Source organism: Marmota marmota, unplaced genomic scaffold (assembly GCF_001458135.2).
Source record: "Marmota marmota marmota unplaced genomic scaffold, marMar, whole genome shotgun sequence".
NCBI classification, from domain to species: Eukaryota; Metazoa; Chordata; class Mammalia; order Rodentia; family Sciuridae; genus Marmota; species Marmota marmota.
The window spans coordinates 3433767-3456371 of NW_026000101.1; the positions used below are offsets into that span (position 1 = coordinate 3433767).

The window sequence follows — 22605 nt, forward strand, 5'->3', positions numbered from 1 at the left end:
ACCCTGGGCCTTTCCCACCCACCGCTGCCTGCCCATCGCCCACCCGGGTACCGTCTTGGGTAAGGCATAACCTGCCAACGCCAAGCGTCCCCAGAGCTATCACTACTCTTCTGTTGTTGTGGGGGTCCAATGGAATAATGAATTTTAAATACTTAGCAAGATAAGATGTCAGGCTCCTTAAATGGTCCCTTTTGGAGGAGATCCTGTTAGGAAGGGACCCTTAAGTCGCTACCTACATTCACACTTGTAGGAACAGACTGTATCTAAGGTGGGACAGGTGAGTTTGGTTTGCAAAATGTTTCTAAAGGTAGGAGGTGAAGTGATCTGAATATTTTCTTAAATTCTTTTAAGTCATTACAATACAAAGTGCGCGTCGTTGCTTTTGCTCAAGTACCTTATAAATAAATTTTTTAGTATCAGGATGAAGTCAGTCTTGCAGGAGGGAATTTAACAAAAGGTATCTCTTTCTCTAATTACAAAGTAATACATAGGTGAAAACAACCTGAAACACATATGTCTGACATACAGGCAAGTCAGTGTTAGAGCAATGAATGAAACAGAGAGGAAAAAATACTCTATAGTCCTATCAAACTTAAAATGTCACTGTTCACATGGGGTTATACATTTTCCCCGAATGTATATTCATGCATACTTTTAGTCAGGTTGGTACCTTGCAGTTTTGCAGCCTGTATTTTCATTTGTTATATCATGATTAAAATGTACCACATTAGCTGCATACTATTCCTTTGCAGGCATGTGCCACAGTTTATTTTACCAATCGCCTAGTGTTGGACACGAATATTTGTAGTCCTCTCTGATTACTTCTTCAGGAAATACTTCTAAATTCCTGACCTCCTGAATTAAAACATATGAACATTTTTAACTGTTTGATACATATTTCCCATTCCTCCCTTAGAGAGTTGTGTAAATTAACATCTTCTCTAGCAGAGTATCAAAGCAATAAGTTTGCTACATGTTTATCAATATAATATACTATCATTTTAAAATATTCTGTCATTTTGATAAGGTTGCTAGAGGCATCATTTTAGAAAATTTGATTTGATTTTTTTTCAGGATGAATATTCACTTCTAAATTTACTGGGCATTTATTTGCATTTTTCCCTTTGATTATTACCAGGCCATGATTTTTACTTTTTTACCAATGCAATTATGTTTGTTTGTTGTTCTTAATGATTTATAAAAACTCTTTATGTAGTAAGGCCTGTAACCCTTTTAGTATGTGCTGCAAATTACTTTTTCCAGCTCATTATATGACAATGAATAATCATTGGAGGTATTATTTTAATTCTTATATGCTCAAATAATCTTTATTCTTAAGATGCTATATTTGCTGATTTGTTAGAATGACTTTCTTATTTCACAAACTGGAAAAATAATTTTCTTTTAACAGTTTCTCCCATCTGAAACTTGTTTGGGGGCATGAAATGACAAAGATATCTATGTTTTCTAAATAAACAGTTAATCAGTTGTCCAAGCACTATTTGCTCAATAGACATTCATCCTTTTACCATTTAATTAAATGCCTCTTTTACCAGATAGTAAAAGTCTATGGATATTTGGTCTCCTCTTAGCTCTGTTTCATCCTACTCTCTATCTTATCTTTAAGCTTACCCCCAAATGACTTAGTTATTGTTACTTTTCAACATATTTAAATATCTGGTAGTATAAATTCTCATTTTCTCAAATATTCCTTTTGATTAACCTCACCCATTTTTTTTACTTAATGTGATTTTAAAATTCATTTTCATATACTACAAATGAAATAAGTAAGGATTTTGCTTTCAGTATTACTTCCAGTTTAAAAGTATGGTTAGTCCATTTATACATGTTCTTTTTATATCCATCAATAATGTTGTAGATTTTTAGAAATGAAGTTCTGCATGTATTTTTCAGATTGAGACCTAAATATAACCTATTACTATCCATAAATATCATCTTTTAAGTTATATTTTAAATAATTTTTCTTTTCTTTATTCTTTTTAGATGATAGTAGAGTGTATTTTGACATATTATGCATACATGGAGTATAACTTATTCTAATTAGGATCCCACTCTTGTGGTTGTACATGATGTGGAATTATGTTATGCTGGGTGTGTATTCATATATGAACATAAGAAAATTATATCTGATTCATTCTACTGTCTTTCCTATTCCCATCATCTTCCCTCTCTTTCAATCCCCTTTGTCTGATCCAGTGAACTTCTATTCTTCCCTCCCCACCCACTTATTATATATTAGCATCACATATCAGAGACAGCATTCAGTTTTGGTGTTTTGGGGTTGGTTTATTTCATTTAGCATGATAGTCTCCAGTTCAATTTACAGGCAAATGCCTTAATTTCATTCTTGTTTATGGCTGAGTAATATTCTGTTAGATATATATATATATATATTCTTTATCCATTCTTCTGTTGAGGAGCACCTAGGCTGGTTCTATCACTTAGCTATTAATTAATTGAGCTGCTATGAACATTGATGTGGCTGTGTCACTGTTGTGTGCTGATTTTAAGTCCTTATGGTATATATCAAGGAGTGAGATGACTGGGTCAGATGGTGGTTTCATTCCAAGTTTTCTGATAAATAATTTTTCTTGATGTATCAAAATATTATCAATTTTTATGTCTTCTGTAAATGGATTTGGCCCTCCTCCTCAAAATGAAATCATTGTGTCCACAGGCTGGCCTCAAACTCCTGGGCTCAAGAGATCCTCCTGTCTTGGTTTTCTATGTAGCTAGGACTACAGACACGCACCACTGCACCCAGCACCCTGGATACTTGAAGTTTCTTTGATTCATTTCTTTTTCTCTCTTTTAGAATACATTTTATCTTACGGGTAATAAATATTTATTGAAAGAAACAAAATAATCAGAAAAAAATCCTGTAAATTATACTGTGATATTTTGGTATATACTTGTCTAGACTTTTTGCAGTTGTGTAGATAACAGGAATGTTTTCATACATGTGCACACAGCATGCATAAATAACATCCATCCAGAAAGGGATTGAATTGTATATTCTCTTGTAGCTTTCTATTCCACCATATTATTTCAGTCTTCTTTGCATAAGAAATACACTTCTACTCTATTGTTATTTTTATGGTCACCCAGATTTCCACTGTAGATCATGCCTTTATTTTTATCATATGATTATCTAATATTATATATTTAGGCTATTACAAACACAATGGTTTGATTAAATCTTTGCCCATAACTCTAAGCATTTCATTAACATAAATTTTTGGAGTGGTGTTATTATATCATAAAGTAAGTACATTTTTAAGGTCTTTAATATATGTGCCAAGTTACTGTGCAGCACTCCCACATGCAGTGGCTGTCAGTACCCAAGGTGCAGACTGGTCAACACAGGCTAGTATCATTTGATCCCCCCTCCCTGATTTTATGTGTGGGAAATGGAATTCCATCTTAAATTGCACTTTCCTAATTTCCCTATTAATGGGGTTGAACATTTCCCCCGACATATTATAGTCCTATAGAGCGCTTTGTTTTGGAATAACCATGAAAGTATTTTGGGATTATTATCCCTTTTTCATTTGGTGTCAATTCTTTTTCTAACTGATTTGCAAATACTCTTTGACTCTTGAGGATAACAAGCCCCAGCTACCAATTATGTGGCAAAATTTTTTCAACATTTTTTCTCCCTTTTAATTTTGTTCAGGATAATGGCATCTATTATTATTACTTTTTATCAATCTGGTAAATCTGTTTTTTCTCTCATTTCTGTCATTTCTGGTTTTTTTTTCATTTTTAATGAAGTTTTAAAGGCTTTGCCTTTCAGAGGTGAAATAACCACCGAGAATTGCTCTCTGTTTGTAGAAGGAGCTGCAGAGCAGCAGAGCTCCCTTTTGCAGGCTCCTACCCTCAGCTGGCCTCCATTCTGAGTACTCATGAGGCCCTGATAGTTGGCCTTATTCTTAAGGCCACTCATCGCCCACTCCACCAAAGAACCCTGTTATATTAGGGAAATTTTTTGCCATAATCCAGCTCTTCTGTTTGATTTGGCCAGGTCTGTGGTGGGGGTTCTGCAAATGCTGATCCAAAACAGTGAAATGGGTAATGAGTCAAATACACAGAGGTGGCTTCAAGACCTACTCTGTTTCCAGCGCTCCCCTTCCAAACACTACATCCTGTCGTGGAAAGCAGAACTGCCAACAAAGGCCCGGTGTCTTTCTTGGGTCTGGATCCATTTGTAATCTAACAAGCAGAGATTTCTCCTAAGTTTGTGTTAACTGAACTTCCTCTTGGCTTTATTTTTCTTTTCTCATTTTGGTTGGGTAGTGAGAAGGTGCGGATGAAGGTCAGCTGGACCCAGTCCCCAGCTAACCTGGAAACCTACATGTCTTTACTGTAACCTTTCCAAGACTCAGATGGGCATTCTTCAGCAGTAACTACAGTATTCTGAGAAAACTCATAGAAGATGACTAACATTTAGAAGAGTGTCAGGGAAAGTTCGAATATGAGTTTTTGCCTTGAGATCAGATGGGCATGTTTTATTGCCAAGTGAATTTGAAAATAGTAAGCTGTGTAGTTTGGCTTTATATATGAAATTTATACATTTCATCATGTAAATAAAATCATCAGATTCCCACGTGTGTACAACATTTGGTCTTTATATGAAATTTAAATCACAGGGGATTTTTTTTAGGTCATTACTTACTTTCCCAGGAAAAATTAGTTTTCAAACCTTTTCCATTGGAAACTGCCCACATAACTATACACAGACACAATCACAAGCAGACAGACAGAAAAACACATAGACATATACATAGATATATATTTGCTAGCACACAATTACCCTTCCTATGAAAATTCTTGAGGTATAGAATTTCCTTTATGAACATGAAATCTATTATCTCTCAGATCATATGATTGATTAAACAAAAAGGATAACAACTTCATATTTGGTATCAGAATTGTATAATTTGATGGGGGGCATGTGGGTGGATACACACTGTTATCACACTTAGCAGTGTAGACAGTGTGTGTGTGTGTGTGTGTGTGTGTGTAGGCACCAGCCCCTCGGATTCATCAGAGAGTTCAAGGACTAAAGCAAATTCTGTAATTAATGCATACCTTTCCAGAGACCCAGTCAACAACTTGATGTGTGTGGGGGGGAGTGCGGGGATTTAGCACCTTGAACTTAATTACATGAAAATTTTTTACAAAATTAATGTGATGTTTGTCAGCTTTTTCTTTCTAGGGAATAACTGTTTATAACAATCTTTCTTCTTGGTTTTTCTTTCTGCCATGTATTTAGAAATTGCCTCTCCTAAGCTGTATGTTTTGGATTGGCCCCACTACAAAAGTTAGGTTCTCGGTATCCTAAGCATTTCACATCAAAATGTAATCAGAACTCCTCATTCCTATTTTGCTTTGCTAAATATCTATTAAATAAGTATAACATGAAGCTTCCTTTGAAAAAAAAAACATCAGCTTTCCTCATTGTTCAATACAGATTGCAGAATCACATCGGTTACACATCCACGTTTTTACATACTGCCATACTAGTGTCTGTTGTATTCTGCTGCCCTTCCTATCCTCTACTATCCCCCCTCCCCTCCCTTCCCCTCCCATCTTCTCTCTCTACCCCATCTACTGTAATTCATTTCTCTCTCTTGTTTTTTTTCCCTTTCCCCTCACTTCCTCTTGTATGTAATTTTGTATAACCCTGAGGGTCTCCTTCCATTTCCATGCAATTTCCCTTCTCTCTCCCTTTCCCTCCCACCTCTCGTCCCTGTTTAATGGTGATCTTCTTCTCATGCTCTTCGTCCCTGCTCTGTTCTTAGTTGCCCTCCTTATATCAAAGAAGACATTTGGCATTTGTTTTTTAGGGATTTTACTGTATTACTTCTGTGTGTTGATCTGTCTCAAAGTTAAAGCAAAGTAAGGATTACATTTCCAGGGCTGAACAGTGTCACGTAAAATGCAAAGCCATTCTCTTAGTCATCAGACCATCCCATGGGAGCATTACAATTGGCCCAAAAATATACATATAGTTAGTTTGTCTTCTGAGCTTCCTTTTTAACTCAATGAATTTGCTGGGAGTAAATTTAGCTGAATTAATAGAAAAATTAAAAGTATTATTAGTTTAAGCCTGATAAATATTTATTTCCCTGTCAAATTAAGCCCTGAGTCAAAAATTCCGAGTTAATTAGGTCAGATCTATGATGTCTTCACATCCCTCCTTTTACCCTATCTCTATTATCTTCAGGTCATATCATGGTCTAAAAGGGCTGTTGAATCTCCTACCATCAGAAACTCATTCCATATCCCAAGTGAGAGCAAAAGGAGAAGAGAGTCATACTCCATTTAAGGGGACTCTGGCATTTCAAAAAATACTTCCATCTAGATCTCCTTGGGAGATGCTCAGGCTTGTGCCCACCATTTGTTTTTGGAACTTTATTGCTGAAAAGGAAGGAGAGGAAATGAGAGTAGGAAACAAGAGGTCTTGTCATACTAGTGTGTTAGGAAAAGTGAGTGTGCCCAGGTCAATGACTAGAATACCCTATGTCTCCCTCACATGGTATTGGCCTGGTCGGGATCAAGTTGGAAGAGTTGAGCCTTGCCTAACTAAAAATAGTCATTGTTCCAGATTCTATTATTTCTTTTAGTAAAAACTATTGAATTTCCTGAGAAATTCATTTAAATATTGGTAACAGAAACAATAGTTTCCCAGAACCCAAAAGCTTCTAAATAATGTTATTCACTCACAAATACAAGCTTTTACTGAAAGTGAAATTGTGAATCTCACACTAAACATAAAATTAATATTGAATTGTTAATTTGCAAATAAATGAACAATTCTCATGAACACATTGGTTTTTCCTTGGCTTTTCTCAAGTAAGCTGTCAGATTGAAGGACCTCTACATTAAAAGGAATTTTCTATTATATATTGTTTCTACCTTGCCCATAGATTTTTAAAGACTGTTCTCTGCATCTCCCCAGGCCATAGGAAGAATGAATTTCTGGCAAAGAGTCTGCTTTAGGAGAGTAAACTGCTCTGGTTTTTTGTGTTTGTTTTTTTAATCATGAGAGTTATTCTGTAGTACATGGATGTTATTATAGTGCTTCTATTAGAATGAGTGATAGTAGAAAATGAAATCTGCAAAATATTAGTAGGTGCATTTTCTTACCAACTTTATGCAAAGATTTTTGTTTTAGACACTTTTTCGCTGCTGTGACTAAAAGACCTGACAAAAACAGTTTTATGGGAGGAAAAGTTTATTTAGAGGCTCACAGTTTCAGAGGTCTCAGTCCATAGATAACCAGCTCCATTTCTTGGGGCTCAAGGTGAGGCAGAACATCAAGGCAGAAGAGTGTCGTGGAGGGAAGTGGCTCCCATGATATACCCCAAAGCCATCCCCCAAAGTGCATCTCTTCCAGCCTCTCCCCACCCACCTTCAGTTACCACCCAGTTAATTCCATCAGGGAATTAATCCACTCATTGGGTTAAGGCTGTCACAGCCCAATCATTTTACCTCTAAACTCTCATGTATTGTCTCACAAATGAACTTTTGGGGGATACCTTACGTCCAAACCATAACAATTTTTAAAAAGATATTCACCTTCTTGCTATCAGTCTTTCTCATAGTGATTTATTTGTATAATGAGTTAAGGAACAAAATTTTTTCAAATTTAGGGATGGGATATAGCTCAGTGGTAGAAAATTTGCCTAGTATGCAAGAAGCCCTGGTTTTGATCCCTAAGAACAACAAACAACAAAAAAACCCCAAGATTTTCAAATTTAGATATAATATATATGTGTGTGTGTGTCCATATATATATGCATATATACATACATATATACTATATATACATACATATATATGTATCTTTCATAGCTATATTATATATGAAAGCTAAACACTTGATGATAGACTGTAATTACTATGCATCAAAATAGTAAAAGCTATCTTGATTCATGTGGATAAATGTGATTTGAAATTTAGGAAAATTCCTTAACAAGATAAATAGAGAAAAATGTTTTTAAGGAAAGGACTTATCACATGATTGAGTCATTTATACTAAATGAAGTTAATAATACCAAATTGGACATTTTTCTATTTGTAAGTTATTGCCAGTGTATATTTCAAGATACATGAGTTAAATGAATTATTTTCTTAATTCCTGTTGAAATATTCTTAATAACCTCAATTTTTAAATCCCCATTCTGCAACACCTGGATATAGGACATACTGGCTGCTGATGCAAATTATGACTGTTTATCTGTTTAATTTCTAATTTCAAAGATGGTATTAAAGTATATATATATATGTATGTTGTGTGTGTGTGATTAAAATATACACATTTCTAATTTTATCATATATAAACTCAAATATTCACTAGTTTCTCCTGTAAGCCTTGGTGTCTCTGTATCTTACTTCCTTACATTTATCAGAGTAAATGTCCTGTCCCTCAGCAAGCTAGACCTTTTTCCAAGTATTTCCATTCCTTTTTGTGCCTTTAAGGGCTTTCTCTTAAAGAAGAGGAATGAGCTTTTTTCTCCAAGCTCATGAAGCATTCACAATTTGCCTGTATATTTAGAGTTGGAAGCATGTTTCTAGAACCATATGGTAAATTGTCAGTATGTTTGTAGAATGAGTAGAAATCTTAAAATTAAGTATTTATCAATCAAAAACATGTCTCATAAGAACACAAACCAAGATGCAAAGATCCCTGTAAAAGAATATCCATCTTAGTATTACCTGGAATTGGATTTTTTTTTAGAAACAATATGGCTGTGTTTTGAAAGGCCCAGTGAATTACACCTTTCTTTACCTCCCCTGAGTTCTGATTCAATTAAGTTATATGATAACAACAGAAAAATTAAATATGACCTCATTTCCAGATAATGGAGACGATGGCTTAGGTGCATAGTTTCCTATTACTGGTACTCTTACAGTCAGACAGACTTGCCACTCCAGGAGCATGTAGTGCTGGGCTCTGGGAGGCCACCTATGTGTGGGCCCACTACTCTAAAATTGAGGCTCTTTCTGGGCCACCAAAGAACAAAGTGCGTGAGAGCCAAGGAGCCCCTCCTCCCTAAGGGAAGAGTGAGACATAGGGCTGTAAAGGTACATACTAGAAGGGTAACTGATAGGTGACACTCCACATAGAGGCTAGGGACAATCAATACCAAGTTCAAACAACTCAAGAGCATTTAATGAAATAATGCCAGCCACACCAATGTGTGGTAGTCAATAAAACCACATTTTAGAGACTATTTAGTAGCATAGTAAATTGAATAAATGTCATGTTAAATGAACCGAAACTGTGTGTTCATCATTAGTCAATGAAACGCTGTATCACGTAAGTCCAATTTCATGAAATACAGGCACTTAAAAAATGAGCAGAAAATCTCCAAAATATTTAGAGTAGTTATCCATAGGTGGTAGTATACTTGCCAATTTAAATATGTTCATTTCTCCTGCACTTGAAAAATTAGCTACAAATGGACTTGACTAACTTGTTAGAAAGTGAAATATCATTGTCTTACCTGGGTGAAGGTGATTGGAGGGTAACATACTTTGGGGCATCTGGAGGCACATATTGGAGTGACTGGTCTCAAGTATAAAAATCCTTGTAACTCTCAGCTTTATCTTAAATATTCATGAGCATTTTGCATTCTATGCCATAATGCAACTCTGCTTTAAAAAAAACAAAATGATGCTTTAGCTTGTTATTTAAAAATAGAAACAAAACAACTCTAATCTTTCTGTCAAATGCCAAGTGCTGTGAAAGTGAGTCTATCTGGGTTTGAAGATTGTGCTGGTTGCAGGATACCACCCTCTGGACCTCATTGTTTGCTTCAGCTGTTCTCTCCTCCCCTCTAGTTCACCTGAGATGTTGAGAATTCAGACTCACAAAAATCTGCAATGGGTGACAGTAGTTTTCCTGCTGCTTGGCGAGCTCTCTGAGGAGAGGAGCCCAATAGCCAAGATGGAACGCAGCGGGTGTTAAGGCTACAGATGGAGGAGATAACAGCATCCCCTTGCTGAGAGGCCAGGAGATGGTATCCCTCCTTGGTTTTTCGCACGTGTCAAGGGCAGTGATCTGTTGCTATGTCACTCTCTTATTCTCACTGTTAATGCTCATCAAAGACCATTTTCAGGGAAGAAAGATGTCTTCCACTACCTACTTTTTTTTCTCATGTAAATAAAATAGTGTCCTCTCAGAACTCCTTTTCCATAGTCAATTCTCCTTCTCTAGCTCCAAAGCTCCATTTTTATTGTGAGTTTTGTCCTATGCAGTAGGGGTTGGTGTGTTCACTTGCTGTGGGCAGTGGTGAGGATTCAGGCACACTCCAGAGTGTTTTTTGTGATTATTTTTCTTTGGGCATCTCTTTCATCTTAGTCCCATTTTGATCTACACTGGTTTAGCTACATCTGTAGACTGTAGCTCCATCAATTTTAGTCTGGTTGTGTAGGCTTTATCTTTCCAAATGAATCTGAAATGGACTTCCAAAGAAATTAAGCAAGTTTTATTTGCGTGTTTGTGTTTTTCCCAGTATTGTTTCTAGCCAAGATTTCTCTCTTCTCAGTCACATTTTCTTTCAAAATATGCATACTTGGCTTTCAAATGTTGCTCCAAGAATGATGATTTCAGGAAGCTATTGTTGGAATTTTCTGGCAATAATGATACCAAAATTTAGGCTATTTATAAAGAGCCTAACCTAATTAATAAAAACCCATATGTTAAATCAACATCTGCAAAGGGTGTTATGTGACAACATGAAAAGGTAGTCACTGCCTCATTCCACTGAGAGCCAGTAGAGAATCCAAGCCCTAGAAGCTTTACAACTTAAGGGTGAGAGATCTCAGGTGTTAACAGACTACCTCAATCAGTCAGTGGAGGATCACTCTCTGCTGGGCATGAATTCTCTATCACTCCCTCATTCCCTAAAAGTAGACAGAGTGGTCTCCAGGCACCTAGGAGAGCCCTCAAGCAAAGTGCAGATGCTGGCATGAGAAGTCTGGGTTATGGTGAGGCGTCAATGAGCTCTTGCCCTTGCAGATAGGAAGCAAGACAGTTTCAAGTACAAAGATCTAACATCAGAATTTAGTAGATAAAGGTGCCTAAAATCCTAATAGTAGAGTGCTTTTCCAGAAATTTGCAGAGTATTCTGTACTCACCTGATATTTTCCCAAAATATGGCAGAAATACTGTAGGACGATACTTTATTAGATAAGGAAATGATAGGGATCCCTGGTTCATGGTACATACCTCTCTTGTAGCACTTATTGTTCCTCTTCTAATTGAGGACTGAGATCACGTCTTATTTGAATTTCTATCTCCTACAGTACCTAGAAAATGGTATTCGTTGTTACCTTGAAGTTCTTGGAAAGATATATCTTTAATTTTAGTACATCAAGAATAGTATTGTGCTTCTCTGATTTCTTCTATTACAAATCGCTAAATCAATATAGTCATAGCTTCTCAATGGAATACTGGATGCTTGATTTTTTTTTTCAAAACCATAGGAGAATTTTAGCAAATTCACATTTCAGACCAAATTCCCACACCTGTCTGAGATTTGTGGAGAATCTCAGACAGGTGTGGATCTGTGTGTTTTTCCTCTAAAATCTGGTCCAGGAAGCAAACTCTACAGCTCCCCTGGAGAGAAGCCTACCTAATGAATCAGAGGGAATCTGTCGTTCTGAGCTTTGGGCCCCATATCCCCTCTCCAGTCACCATCCTTTAACTACTCTTAGAGTCCTCATAACAGCAAAGGTAGCTATTTTTTCTACTCCTCTGCCCAGGGCATCACAAAGTCCTTGTTGGCTCCTGTGGAATTGTACAGTTATTGGTCTTAGAGTCACAATTTTCCCCAGTCCCCTCTACTCTCTTGTCAGGTTTCACAAGCATGATTTCCTGGCTTTCATACACAGGCCTGAATGAAATGTTGGTTACTCTGTAATTGTTGTATCTACGTGATAGACCTAGTCTAGCAAAAGACTAATAGTTCCTTTGATGACTCATGGCAAATGGTGACAGGATTACCCCTTGCCAAGCTCTGCTCAAGCACTTTCTCTGTATGAAGTCATTAAATTCTCACAAAAACAAAGACCTCCTCAGGTTATTATTATCCCCAGAGTACTTATGGCATAGAAAACCAAAGTAAATTACTTCAAGGTCACACTTCTGCTCAACTGAATAACCAAAATTCAAATCCAGGCAGTTAGAGCCAGAATCTAAATTCTTAACCACCAAACTGTCAGTATACGATGTGTTGTTCCATGCAGGCATGCACTGACACATACAGCGTAGTAATGTTCACTGTAAACTCTTGAGGCTGAGAGAGCAGGCTTTGAGAGGGACTTAGATATGTGTGTGACAGAAGACAGACTAGAGCAGACATGGGACTGAGAGGAGGGAACATTTGGAAATTGTCATTTGAATGGATACTGTATAAGGGTGCCTGATAATCTCAGGTGATCACCTCCCCATTTCATTCCAGGGAATTGTTTCTCTGGTGTCGTTCTCATGGTATAGCTGCATCAGCTAGCATCTCCCACCCAGTGCATCTTAACAGTTGCCCTTCTTTTATGGCAGAGACCAAGCCATGGAGTCAGTAGGAAAGCAGATCTCCTAATTGCAAGATATCTTCCTCATCTTCCCCATTTATCTAACTCTGAATACTTGGGTTTACCTTATCCGAGTTTAGCACTAACTTGTACCCTTTATGAAAATGAAAATATGACTTAAGCAAAAACAACCACAGTTTTAGTCCTAGGTGCCTTAAGGTCCACTCTCAATCACACAACCTAAACCTAAATTTGAGTTTATAAATGTATATGCCAAATCTCAGTTCAAAAACTTAGTCTTCCAATTAAATTCAATTTATCCTAATCTGGGATATCCAATTTCTGTACATCTTTCTGCTTTTTAATATGCCATTCTATTTCACATACAAACAAACAAACAAATCCATTTTGACTATTTTAGTTTTTTCAGGTTAAAAAAAAACTTGCTTTAACAATCAGCTTTATGATCATCAATATTTAGAAAACTATTCAAGTACTGTAGGTAATGAACTAGGTGTATATTCAATGCATATTTAAAGATAACTGTCAGAAAAAAGCAAACAGGTAACTATTTATGAATTGTTTAATCTACCAGATTATACTATATTTGAAACAATAGTAAAAGTCAACACCTTTGAATGAAAATGTATGTATCACTACGATCATTTACTGATAATTTAAATACATACACAGTTTGAATATTCCTTATCCAAAATGCTTGGGATTAGAAGAGGTTTTGATTTTTTGATTTTTGAATATTTGAGTATATATAAAGAGATGTATTGGAGATAGGACTCAATTCTAAACATGAAATTCACGTACATTTTAAATACATCTCATATACATAGACTGAAGTTGATTTTATACAATATATTAAATAATTTTGTGCATAAAATGAAGTTTAATTGCAAGAAATTTTCCCCTTCTGGCATCAGGTTGATGCTCAAAAAATTTCAGTTTTGTAGCATTTGGATTTTGTATTCTTGAATTAGAGATGCTCAAACTGTAATAAATCTTCTAATTTGTGAACAAAACTCAACCTTAAATCATTTAGTGTTTTACTTCAGTTTTTTAAAGATATAAACAGAATCCTTCACTCTCTAATGGTTGATGTGATTCTTCATACAAACAATACAAAAAAGAAAGAAAAAAACCAAAATTTTCAAATATCATTTGGAATGTTAATAAGTGTCACAAAATAAATGCATTCTTTTGATAAACCTAAGATGACAAATAAAATACACAACAAGTTCATGGACTTAAAATCTCCCTTCAACTGCATCCCATTTAATCCGCTATGTGTCAGTAGATTTAGTTTGAAATATATTTGGCTTTTTAAAACTGTTCTAGAGTTGGGTTGTTTCTAAAGCCTAAATATTTCTAATACAATAGTTAGATTTTATGTGTCCTTCACATACTCTAAGCTCCTGCTAAGTTTCTCCTTCATGGTCATTAAAATATCTCATAATAAGATAGACAAAAATACATACCTTAATCACATTTCTTTTCTAATGATTCTGTTTAGATTGAGAGTCCCAATCCAGAAGTTGAGATAGATCCTCTATAGTCTTCCTCCTAGCAATTTTGATTAGGGCATAAGGAGCTTAGAGAGAGTAAATTTTTGTTTTGTTTTAGGGTGTTTTTTTTTTTTTTAACCAGTAGCTAGGATATGCAGTTAGAACTGTGCATAGAGAACAATAGAAATCCCACCAATTTAAGGAGAGTGAATAAAGATACACAGAGAGAAGGCTGGGGGTGTGGCTCAGTGGTAGAGCGCTTGCCTAGCATGTGTGAGGCACTGGGTTCAATTCTCAGCACTGCATATAAATAAGTAGACAAAATAAAGGTCTGTCAACAACTAAAAATGTATTTTTTAGACATGAGAGAAGCTGAGATAACATACTATGTGATCCAGAAGAGAATAGGTGGAAGGTTGAAAGGAGTGTACACAATAGTCTCTTCTGACTTCTTTTTCCTTGTTCCAATCTCACCGGAGGCCAATCCTCATCTTGAGAGACATATTCTTACATGCTTCCAGGAAATCTCCCACTTTGCTTAAACCAGTTAAGTGGGTATTCAACCCTTAGAGACAGCCATTTGTGGTTAAGGTATGTAAATTTTTATCTTAAAATGGTAAATACCTTTAATTCATGGATAACCATTCAAGTCTTTACTAATTTCCATTTGCAAGTATCTAAAAATACCCTTTGCTTCTTTTTATTACTATGAAAATAATATTAATAGTTTTAGGTAAAATTTTTGTTTTTTACCCTTTTATATATGTGTGTGTGAAGACATATATAATTATAGGTGGTAAGAAGAAAAGGCATGCTCTATAATTTTTAAAGTTGCATATTGAAAATGTTCCCATTTAAGGAAGTTCTTGTAAAGTTATTTTTCAAGTATTTGTTATTGCATAGACATATTTTAAATCTCTTAGTAATCACTTATTACTATAAAATTGTATAGTTAAAATAGTCTTATACATAAATCTTTCTCAATACCTTTCTATTTCTTTCAATTTAATTCTCTTTTATCTGAAATATGATTAGTTTTTTATGATACTTACATGTGGTTCTTGCCTTATTATATTGATAGTACTCTTACATTGAAGTGATGGGCTACCTGCCTTGTTCTTGAATTTTACACAGATACTTCAGATACTTCAAGCATGATTTTGGCCATTGTTTTATGATAATGCTATTTTATATTAAGTAATACTACTCTTTGCCTAATTTATTTGCAAAATCATAAACAGATGTCCAGATACCAAATGATATTTGTACAATTTGGGATTATCTTATTTACTTTCTCCTTTAATCTCTTGATGTGAGGCACATGAACCATGTCTTTGACTCTGAGAGCTAAATGCTAGCTGGTCATATTGTGTAAGATTTAACATGTCAACTGAAATTATTTCATAAAGTTATTTATAATGATATTAATAATAGAGTTTAATTTGGTTTTTATTGGTAGCAAATTAGTGATTTGCTTTTTTAAGATTGATATGTCATTTGGCATCATAGTTTCATTTGGATTCTGATGACTTGACTTTGCTATCCAGATTTTCTTGATTCCCCGTGGTTTTAGAGAATGGATGGTGAAAGTTGGCATGAATGGAAATTTGTTTGGTCCTTGCGTGTTGTTCTATTGTTTTTTTTGTTGTTGTTTTGTTTTGTTTTGTTTTTTACAGTCTGGATTCAGTCTGCTACTCATTAACTCCTGTGCACACCATTTTCCAATTTGATATACTGTACCTATGGGTGCATTTCAAAATGATCTATGTCCATGTTTAATAACTAAAGCATGTATGTGGGTGGAAGAACTCTGTAACTATAAATCTGAGACTAAGTTCCTCTTTGACCCTCTGGTTCTCTGATTTGGCTCGCCTGTCATAAATAGCCTAAATGTTACTCAAGCCAACATTTTTTCCCCTTCTAGAATTTCAGTCTATGAAGCCTGAGTAAATACTTAAAATAAATGAGACACATTAAACATCTTTCATTTGAAATTACAAGATAAATGGGAAAGCTCAGTTACTGAAGAGCACACTTCCCACTTATAGTTTTGACGTTGTTTTGTTTGTTTGGTTTCAGTTAATGTCTCTTTTGTATCATCAAATAATGCAACTAGAGGTTCCTAGCATAGCACCTGGCATACAATAGTGATTCAATACGGATTTGATGAAATAAGTATATATGTGATATTTATGAGTTTTCATTTCATGATTGCAGAACAAAATTTACCTTAACCACAATTTTTGGACCCGAATTTATTTTTTTATTCTGTATGTTGGACAGATAGCTAATGAAAATGGTGGCATTTGTTTATTTGTTCATTCACTGGTTTCATAGTCATTTTTATCATCAATAGCATAAGGGTTAAGATCCTGTCCCGCAAGAGAGTTCATTGCAAACAAGGTTGGGATATAGTCAGACACATAGCCTTAACTATAATTATATGGGTTTGGTGAAATGGAACATGAATGGGAGCAATGAGAATGGTTTATTTTATGCACATTAGAAGAATTTAGAAAAGTTTCAAAGAGGATCAAACTTTTATCTAAATTCTGAATAACTACTAAAAGGTAGAGGCAGATAATATTGGAAGATTCCTTGCATTCTTGGAAAATAGTCTTTTTTTTAAACAGTTGAGCATGCCTTCCATTATTTTAATAAAGATAATTTATCATATTATTCCTATATTTTTGTTTACCAAAAAACCTAGCATTTGGGGCCAGGTGTGGTGGTGCATGCCTGTAATCCCAGGGGCTCAGGAGGCTTAGACAGTAGGATCCCACGTTCAAAGCCAGCCTCAGCAAAAGCAAGGTGCTAAGCAACTCAGTGAGATCCTGTCTCTAAATAGAATACAAAATAGGGATGGGGATGTGGCTTAATGGTCAAGTGCCCCTAAGTTCAATCCCTAGTAGGCACCCCCAGCAAAAAAAACCCTAGCATTTTGGGTTATTAACCTTTTTTACATTAGGACAATAATTGTGTTCCAATGATTGTGTTGTAAAGTTAGACTTAGTCATTTTAATCCAGTTTGAGAAATAAGCTTTATCATATAAAAGGGAAAGGTATTTGAATATTATTTGAATTCAATTTGATGGTATTTATTTGGAATTACGTTTGTCAGTGAGATTGGTCAGCAACTTTCTATACTAAAATTTTGGCTAACTTTTATGGTTTGCATTTCTGACGTTTTGTCTCTTATGAACAATGTGGATTTCCAAGTTGTTCACTCTATTTTGAGTTTCCCTGCATTACTTTCTTATGAAATTCTTCTCTCGTGTACATCTCTCTTTTCATCTTAGCCTATTCTCTTTCTGTGGATTTCAGTTCTTGTTTTCATAGAGGCTCTGAATTTCTAAATTCTAGTGATACAAGCATCATTTCATCATGCTTATTTTCTTCCTATTTCAGTATTAAATGATGTCCTCTTCTAAATCCTCAAATTGATTTTGCATTTATTGGATTTACAGAATATTTTCATAGGCCTTCTCTAGACATATTTTTTTTTAATCTGAGTATGAGGCTACTATGATCTTGACCTACACTATGCAGTCTTCTAGCCACTAGCCACATTTGTCTACTTAAATCTAAATTAATTAAAATTATTAAATAAAATTATGAATTTAGTCCTTCATTTGCAACAGACTTGTTTCAAATGCTCCATAGTCACATGTGGCAAGTGACCACTGTATTGAGCTTAATAGATAATCTGTCAATCATCCCAGAAAGTTCTGTTGGACAGTGTTGACCTGAGCCCTCTTCTTTAAACAAACATAGCATGTGGCTTATTTTTAACTTCTTTTGCTGATCATTTGGGTAAGTTATCAGTTCGTTTTAATAATCATAATAGATAGCACATTTTACACTCATGGGTTCCAACACTTATTTTACTCGCTTATTTATCATTTGCTGCAAACACTTTGGCTATACTTATTTATTCGTGGATGAAGAAAAACAGAAGGAAAAGAAAGAAAAACCTTCCACTCTATTTGATTTCTTTGAATATTTCTGTTTGATAAAATATAGAATGTAAGATAAAGTATAAGAATTCACTCTGAAAAGCAGAACTAATTCCTAGAAAGCATTAATTACACGCACTTGACATGAATAAATAAAACACTGAACTGGAGATGAGAAATAAGGGGATAGACAACAAACTGAAATTAAAACAAAACTGGCCAAAAACTGGAAGGAATAAAGAGAGGAACCCAACAAGATAGAGAAATATTATAACAGGAAAAATAAAGTTCAATACCAAGAGTAATTCTAAACCAGAAGTAGAAGGGAAGAAAATACCCTTCCACAAAACCAACACAGACATGGAAGAAAAGCTTGAGATATTGCTACCAGATCCAAAAGAAAGTAGGATTAACTTCTTTTTTCCATAAATAATTTTTAAAAAATATAAAACAATGAATCTCTCTTGAATTGAAAAACATAAATATTCAAATTAAAACATTAACTATGGTAACAGATGAAGATTAGTGAAATTCTAGAATGGGAAAGGTGAGGAAAGTATTGTAAGTTCTGATGCCTCGCTTGTCCTTAACATTTCCTAACAAAGAAAAGAATATGTGAAAATAAGTTGGAATAGTTCATTTACTGATTTTCTGCTCCTTGGTAAGTAGCTTGAAAGGATTTCAGTGGATATTAGGTCACAGTAACAAATTCTGTAAAAGATAGCTAGTTACCTTCTCTAGTTAGTATTCCTCATCAAGACTGGTGACAATGGACAACCGCAGCTAAGGCCATGTCGTAGTTGATAGTCTATCTGCATGGAGTTTAATTATTGCAGGCCAAGAGCAAATCCTGTCCCCATTCCAGACTGGTTGTGACCTCTGACTTTCTTTTAAGACCATTTTTCAAAACAGCTCTCTTGTGGCCTGACTCGGGGTGGGGGTGGAGGTACAGTCTTGTGTAATGGTGATGGATCTCCGTTGTTAGAACGCTGTTACACAATCCTGCATTTTTATCATTCTAATGACTTTTGCTGGACTCGGGAAGCTTACTCCCCTGCCAGATATTTATACAAGCTCATCAGGGACTTGATACAATACAGATGGTGATAACCTTTTGCCATACAAAGTCCATGTTGAATTTTTCTTTGCCAGCAAAGCATTTGCCTCATTCACTATTCTGAACCAGAAAATTGCTGTTTCTGAAATGCCTCAGCAAGGATACCAGATGATGTAAACAATTTCAGGAACACTGGAAAGAAAAGTGCCAAGCTTGTACCCCGTTCCACAGACATTACCACAGAACCATTTACTTCTTCAGTCTTGGTATAAAAAAATGTCCTTATTGGATTATGTTTTTATTCAAGCATGATGAAGCACAAAGTTGGGGGGACTGTGAATTATTTTCAGTAAATCATCCACCCCTCCCCTATCTTTAAAGAACATTCCAAACCCAGATCTTGTGTAATTCTTTGCTTGAACTACTAGTCCTGCCATTCTTCTTGCTATTTTAAGCTTAATATATCTGTTTTGCCAACAGATCTAATGGTTCCTGTAAATACTTACCAGTTCTCTGTAAGAAGGGAAGGAAAATAGAATCACAGCTTGGAGTGTTCTGTGTATAATGTATAGTACAGGAAGAAGTCTCTGTTTAATCCTAACTTGGATGCTAAGGAATGTTATTGAGAGCTAAGATTCATATTCCAAGAGAGCATTTATTTCAGAAGTACAATAAAGGCACAAAAAGAAAATTTTACCTTTCTTATATACAACTATGTGAAACATCACACACACAGGCACACACAGAATAGTAGTTTACCTTAAAATGTGGTTTACCTGAAAATGTTTCTTTTAAGGTAAACTACTATTCTCTGCAGACCAATTCACTCAACTAACTCTCTCCAGTGTCTAAGAGTTGATGCACTCCATTTTTTCATTAATTCACTCATCAAATAGATATTTATGAGCACATACTCTTTGCCAGACACTATCAAGAATACTATACTGAAAGCCAGGCATGGTAGCCTATGCCTGTAACCCCAGCTACTCAGCAGGGTGAGGCAGGAGGATTGCAAGATCAAAGTCAGCTTCAGCAACTTAGTGAGACGCTGTCTCAAAATGAAATTTAAGGGAAAGGAGCTAGGGATGTAGCTCAGGGGGAGAGTACTCACCTAGCCTGCACAAGAACCTGGATTTTGTTCTCAGTATTGCTGAAATACCTTGTTAAAAAGAAATTTCACATTTCCCCCCTCTTCTCCTTTCCATTATTAGTCTCACTTGTGTCTTGATGACTGTTAACTCCCATGACCTTGTAGAAGAGACGTAATTCACGGTAAGCACAAGAGGAATGTAGAATGTCCATGGAGGTGAGATTACGCCTGCTGAGTGGAGCAGCTAGAAGGAAAAAGAATTCATCATTTAGTCAAGAACAAGGACACAGAAGCACAGCTTGCACATCTTAGAGTATTAAAACTGGGACTTACCCTTGGAATATGGAAAAGGATAATTTCAAATACAAATTAAATAACGTCTTACTTCATGTCCTCCATATCAGATCATTGGACTTTTACCCAGAGATGGTACTGAATGAAAAAAAAACAAATATATGTGTGAGTGTGTGTGTATTTAGGTTCATTCTGATTGTTGTTTATATTATAGGTCTCCCCACCCCAATGTATACTAACTAAAAATGTAAACACATATATACATACACGTATATACAGAGGAGCCTCTTCTGGCTAGTTCCTGGCCTCTCTGGTCAACCCTGGATTAAGTCTTTTAATAGATTCTTGGCTTTCTGTCATGAAAGGCTGTTGAAGCTCATGTTGTCCATTTCTCACCTGAACCTGAAATAAACCATTTCTTCAAGAATTCCTGGCTCCTTCTGGTGGGCAGGACATTTGGGGACTATCATCAGGGCTTTAAAGATGCTTCTTTCTACTGAGGCTGGTCCTTGCTCCTGTTTTTGTGGATATGTTCCAATGTGTCTTTGGAATGGATTCCTAGAAGTGGGTTATTGGGTCAAATGATGAGATAGGAAAATTTTAATGAAGAATGTTATAAGACAATTCTCAAGCTCAATTGGAAAAGAAGCATTTTAAGGTAAACCACAAACATTTTGAGAGAGAGAAAAAAAAAAGATGAGTATTTTCTTTACCAGATATGAAAAAAAAAAAATACTATGAAGCTATAGCACCTGAAAACATGTGATATTGGCCGAGAACAGACAAGTAGGTTAAAAAAAAACAGAATGGAGAGACTACAACCAAGGAAAAAAAGAATAAATCAGTAAATCATTTTGCAAAAATTACTTATCCCGATGAATAAAAATAAAGGTAAAATAAATACCAAAGGGGGAAAAAAACTGTGGATTTAGGAATTTTTAAAAATTAAATATTCATTTAATATACAAGTGAATATCTTAGCAAATTGTGGGGGGAAGTTTTCTAAAGCAAGATACAGGAGGTAAGGATTATTACAAGATTTTGACCCAGCAGCTGGAAAAACTGCTGAGGTATAGGTTTCTCTTTATGGACAGATATTTATTGACCATTTTCTCTTTGTTAGGCAGTACTCTAGATTCTGGATATTGAGGAATTGAAAAAAAATGGATAAAAATAACTGCCTTCAAGGAAATCACATTTGGGGAGAAGCCCAGGCCTTCATTGAAGCTGTTCTTGCCCTTGACATTCTGGGCCTACCACTTCTGAATATCTTTGAGTGTCTTTAACACAAAGGTGTTATGTAAAGTGATCTCTTTCTCTTCCATCCCTGATATTCTTCCTTGTAAAATGTGAGAAAGCAGTGTTCCAAAAGATATTCTCTACCTACCTTTCAAGATATGCCAAGGTTCAATCAGGAATAGATGTTGTGTATAAAAGATAAAATATGTCACTATCTGCTGTTGAACAATTTTTATAAAAAAAAAAAATCTCTATTTTCCTGATGTTACACTTTGAAACTCTAATACACCTGATGACGAAAACTCTAGATATTTGCAAGAAGGTTCAAAAATCAGTTTCTCAAATACTTTTATAAACTGAGTCACATTCAGGATTCTTTCTCTTCCTCCCCAAAGTCAAGTGAAAGCCCTGGTGCTTATGCAGAGCTGCTTCGGGGGTGCTCTCCTCTCAGCACTGACATGTTCTGCACTTCCGTCTTCTATGGTGTACAATTGTCTCATCACTGGTCGTTGGACATTGGCACATTTGTTGGTTAGTTTTGTAGACCTTTGGTGCCCCTAGGACTCCTTGGACATCTTCATACTTATGTGACCAGAGAGAGATACATCTCCATCTGGCTTTGGCTCACATGGTCCATGGCGCCATCCCTTGCCGAACACATGGATCTTAATATGGTGTTGGCTTTCTCCCTTCTATACCCCTTTAGGAATATGGAGGACTCATCAGGTCCTCTCTCCTTTAACACCCACATAGTTGTACTGCATTGTCCCATGTCATCATGATCAAGGGCACTACTGTGGGACAGCCAGTACCTGAATATCCCAATAGACAGAGGACCTATGAATCCCTATGCCTAGGGGGTTGTTTAGTGATCACCCCTTCTTCTTG

At 35.7% G+C, this 22605-nt stretch overlaps 1 protein-coding gene and 1 long non-coding RNA gene across 2 annotated transcripts in view; one reads left to right on the top strand and one right to left on the bottom strand.

The window, feature by feature from the left end:
• Nucleotides 1-22605, top strand: part of Svep1 (sushi, von Willebrand factor type A, EGF and pentraxin domain containing 1) — a 169542-nt gene that overhangs the window by 1274 nt on the left and 145663 nt on the right.
• On the bottom strand, nt 9270-22467 carry LOC125610668. The gene is made up of 4 exons (XR_007340662.1): nt 18770-22467; nt 14055-14139; nt 11264-11343; nt 9270-9684 (listed from the first exon to the last, which is right to left on the bottom strand). It is a non-coding gene; the product is annotated as an uncharacterized LOC125610668 (long non-coding RNA).